This window comes from Abramis brama, assembly GCF_963993115.1.
Source record: "Abramis brama genome assembly, chromosome: 3".
Classification (NCBI taxonomy): Eukaryota; Metazoa; Chordata; class Actinopteri; order Cypriniformes; family Leuciscidae; genus Abramis; species Abramis brama.
The window spans coordinates 4,394,526-4,399,485 of record NC_139965.1 but is presented as its reverse complement, the minus strand read 5'-3'; the positions used below and the strand labels follow the sequence as shown (position 1 = coordinate 4,399,485).

The following is a 4,960-nucleotide window of genomic DNA, read 5'->3' as shown; positions in this document are numbered from 1 at the left end:
TCCTGCTGGTGAGGTCGACTAACAGCTATGGAGATTATCAATCGGCAATCTATGATATTCCAGCCGTTCCCGGATGTCAAATGTTGAATTCTCTGTTGAATTTGAACCACTGAATTTGTGGAAATGAAATAAAATGGACCCAAAATTGCCTGTTGAATATTATAGGTTGTATTTTTAAACAGAATGAACATTTTGGAAGTGAAATCTGAAAGATAAATATGGATTATTGAATTTTAAACTACTCTATATTTTAGACATACAGACATCAAGCATCAGTGTATGATTCTCAATGATTTTGTGATGTTCAAGAGTTGATCTGTTTATCTGAATATCCTGTTTGTCACAGTTGTTGAGATTCAAATGCTGATTCTTGATGTGTGTGTGTGTGTCTAAAAAAAAAACTTTTTAGTTTGCAGAATCTCATGCCATAAGGTCACAGAGCTGCTGTAATCAATAACGTAAAGTTAACACATCCCCAAAAAGTGTGTGTGTGTGTGTGTGTGTGTGTGTGTGTGTTGAAGACCATCATATTCGGAGGAAACTAATGAATTATTTTGTTGTTAACAGACTGGAGACAGTGAAGGGGTTAGTTCAAGTGATCACCATGAATTCCAGGTGAGTTGAAAATCAGGGTTGTAAATCATTTACTTTAAAAATCTCTTTGAAGGCAATTTTTTGTTCAAAATGTTGCTTTTTTTAAAATGAAACTGAAGCTGAATGTCATTTGGCTTTGCAGTGAGCAACACTTGCATTTTTATTCACTAAAACATTTTCTCCTATGGTCAGCATATTTTTTTCAGTTGTTGTCAATGGGAGTGCCGCAAATGTAAAAATGGCAGCAGCGTGAAGATGTCTGTTTAATTTTTTTTCTGGTCGCCGAGAGTTGAAAAATACTCAACTTAGGGTAAAACGCAGTGCTCATCACTGTCACTTTTTACCCAGGCACTCAGTCACAGTGCTGAACACCCATAGCTAGCCGTTTTCAGTTGAACGCCTGGCGTTTTCAGCTGGCTAAAATGTGGACACACGGCCATGACCTGCATCTCGTGTTTTTAACGGCCGTGTCCATTACGTTGCTTTTGAATTGTTTTTCTGTCTAGACATGCACTAGAAAAACGTCTCACTAATTTTCCAGCCCCTCTCACGTTTTTAAAATCTCATGTTTTCATGCGCTGTGATTCTTCTTATCTTGCAGTTTGTGCTCACCACGGTCAGCCCTATTTTTATGAGGTAGTTTATATTCTGTTGAACAGCACCTGTTCGTTTGGCAGTAGGTGGGGCTGTTGTTTGGCAGGTATTTTTGTCCTCTAACACTTTTTGTGAGAAAAAGTTTGATAATGGTAATGTTAATGATAAATGGTCCCATCTGTTTAAGTCAAATTAACTGATGAAAAAACACTGGTATTCAGCCATCTACTGTATATGTAACAGTAACATGGCAACATGTCATGAGAAGTCTGCTGACCTCAAGGTAAATATGAAAACCTTTTAAATGTCAACTGTAATTGTAATAAAAATGTTCTTTACATTATTATGTTCATGTATTTAACACATAATGTCTGCATTTTGGTGGGTGTTTTTACTCTTGAATTCTTTCTACACAAAAGATTTCTGCTTATATATTCTGATATTTGCGTTCATGTCTTCCACTAAACAGATCAACTCTGATTGATCGAGGTCCTCCAAAACAATATCGTCTACACACAGAGAGAAAAGTGCTTGATGATCATGGAAAAGTCTGAAAATGGACTTATGGGAAAAAAGACACCAGTAAAAAAAACAAAATTGTTCTGCTGGTGGGAGAAACCGGCGCTGGCAAGACGTCTCTCATCAACACCATGGTCAACTACTTACTGGGAGTGAAGTTTGAGGATGAAATATGGTATGAAACCACAGAAGAAGAAGCCAGAGACCAATCAGAATCACAAACCTCTGAAATCACCATGTATGAGGTCTGTCCTGAAGAGAGTCCCATATCTCTCACCATCATTGATACTCCAGGCTACGGAGACTAGAGGACTGGAAAAAGATCTGGAAGTTGCTTCCAACTTATCCACACTGTTTCAGAGTAATGATGGAGTTCGTGAAGTCGACGCCGTGTGTTTTGTGATTCAAGCGTCTAAGAATCGTCTCTCGGACAGACAGCATTACATCATCAGTTCAGTTCTGTCTTTATTTGGAAAAGACATTGTGAACAATATTGTGTTTTTAATCACACACTCTGATGGTCTGCCACCCAAAAACGTCCCCAGTGCCATTAATAAAGGTAAAATCCCCTGCAGACGAGACCACAGCGGCCAACCTGTCCATTTCTTATTCAACAACCGGGAGGCTGACGCCCGTCACAGTGAAAGGCGTTACCTTCGTGCTCAAAGAGACGCCTGGGAAGACAGCATCGACAACATGAAGCATTTCCTCCAGTCTCTCGAAGAAAAGAACAGAAGAAGTTTGGAGTTGACTTCAAATGTCCTGATAGAGCGCATTCAATTTGAAGCGTTTATTTGCAACTTACAGCTGCGAGTCGAAGAGAAAGAGTCAAAGAAGTCTGAAAAACTTCAGATCCAGGAGGTAATGAGACAAAACAAGGAAAAGATTGAGGAACGTAAAAACTTCAACATTAAATTCAAAAAGACTATCAAAATGAAGGTTCCCATTGAAAGCGCTTCATGGAAGCACAGGAAGGCGACGGTCTGCACCGTCTGTGAGGAAAACTGCCATGAGTTTGACTGCTGGTGGGTTTCTGATCCCAGCAAATGTGAAGTCATGAAAAATGGCTACTGTACCGTGTGCACAGGGAAGTGCCATTACAGTAAACACGTCAAAGAAGACAAGAAATATGTCATCAAAAATGCAAGCTTGACGATAGATTTTGACGATTTTAGAAAGCAATATGAAACAGCTCAAGTACAATCCAAGAGATTTTCAGTTGTAATGGATGATCTTGACAAAGATCTGCAGGAGCTTGAGGACCAAAAGCAAATTCTTCTGTTCAATGCTTACAAGAACATCAAGCATCTGTCTCAGATCGCATTAAAGCCAGACTCGGCCTTCACTCTTCAGCATCTGGACTTCTTCATCCCCAAACTGAGAGAGGCTGGGAAAAAAGACTGGGTCCGAGAGCTGGAGGAAATGAGGAGAACCGCTGAAGCTGAAGAAGCCAATAAGGATGCTCTGAGTTATCTGAAAGCCGGTATGGCTAAACTTTTCCTTGGTGAGCAATCACAGGCATAGTGATAGGGCAGGGGTCCCCTGGGGGCTAATCATTTAAACAATCAGAAATGTTAGCAGCATCTCTGCATCGCCCCCTCTCTCATTATGCTTTTTCCGCCTCGTCTCGGCCGCCTTTTGCTAAACATGAAGAGGAATTATCCGTCTGGTATGGCTGCTCGTCTTACTTTGTAAAATCACAATAACAAAAGAATGCTGTGCTTTCGTAAAATAAAGAAAACCAACAGGGTGCGCTTTCTGTCGCTTCTGTCTCCGTGAACTGGATCACGTCTCAAAAAAGTATGAAACTCCGCTTATAGGCTTACCTGGCTTACAGACAAGATAAATATATCTTTGGAAAGCTTGAAATGTCTACTTTTAAACAAACTGATTTGAATCGAAAACTAATCTCTCCAATCTGTTAGTTCATGTTCTGTAATAATAAATGAGTATCATTACATTTTGGGTACTGGATGATAGCTTTATTTAACAGAAAAATTACAAACAGTGATTTGGTCACCATTGTGTTAATTCTGGTTGAGCCATTATATATATTATGTTCATCAAATTCCTGTTATCTCTTTTGCTTTTATGTTGATTATCAGTCTGTCTCTTTGTAAAAACTCTTGTTAAATAAAGCAAACATATTTTTATTTTTTGTCACTGGGTTTGTATTTCAGACAAGCTATGTCCAAGTCAGCAGACCTCCTTATCTTCAGGTTAGTGACAAACAGTTGCAAAAGCACACATTGATTGTCTGTGATGACAAGGGTGCCCGTAGTACACATCATCAGTTTGTTTGTCTCCATGAGCTGTTTGTTTGTTAGCCCGTTGAAGGATGGATTATGGAAATTCCAAGCAAGTGCCTCTATGTACCAGGTTTTTACACCTGAGAACACACACAATCTGTGTGTTCTTTGCTTAGGAAAGGAGCAAGCGTGTTCAGTGTTTGAGGGGATGTTGGACAAATGTCTGAGTCCCGCTGTAGCCAAGGCAAAGCTGCATGGGGATTGCAGGCCGAGCTCCCCGAGGAGTTTGAGAGAGGGATGACTGTTTCTTTCACTGTGTTTTAGGCTCGTGCGATTTGCTAGATCAGGATGAACTGTCTCTTGAGTCATCCGATCCAGCAGATAGTGTACTGCTGGCCCCCTCCAGCCAAAAGGAAGTGGATGTGGTTGATGAGGGGTGAGGGTAGTGTATGTATTAAGTCTTCTCATCCTGCCAGCCCTGCACACGGGGAACTGTTAAAAGTCATGGCCCTCGCCACATCCAGATCTATTTGGGGGGCATGAAAGATGGGAAGTCGTTCATGGTAAGCTGTACAGCGCTTACTTTCAGGCAATGTTTGTCCCTCCCCCATGAATCTTCCATTCCTTCCCAAACTTCAGAAGTGAAGTCGTGGAAGAAGCCGTTTTTACCATTTGAACTATGCAAATGTGGAAGGATTAGCTCCCAAGGTGAGTCATCTTCTTTGAAGGCTCCTGTCCTGCCGTTAAGGTCGCTTCAGACCACTTTGCGCTTGAATGGCAGGGCATATGCGGTAGCAGGTTAGGCCAGGGGGCTTTGCACACTATGATGTGTGTTACAGGCCTACCAGGCCAATCTACATAAAAGCCTGGATCAGTGCGTGAGGTCATTGCTGAACTGCGCTGCACCACCAACTTTGCTCTCTGGGCTACCAAACAAACAGCTGCTTATCGATAGTTTGATGGTGGCCACAGAAAGGCATCTGTGATTGAACTTGGTGGACATC

General features: G+C 41.2%; 1 pseudogene across 1 annotated transcript; it reads left to right on the top strand.

The window, feature by feature from the left end:
• The first annotated feature begins 604 nt into the window (after positions 1-604).
• Positions 605-4,396, top strand: LOC311079860 (annotated as a pseudogene). The gene is made up of 3 exons: positions 605-615; positions 1,658-3,211; positions 4,281-4,396. The product of its transcript is annotated as an uncharacterized misc_RNA (transcript).
• The last annotated feature ends 564 nt before the right edge of the window (positions 4,397-4,960 follow it).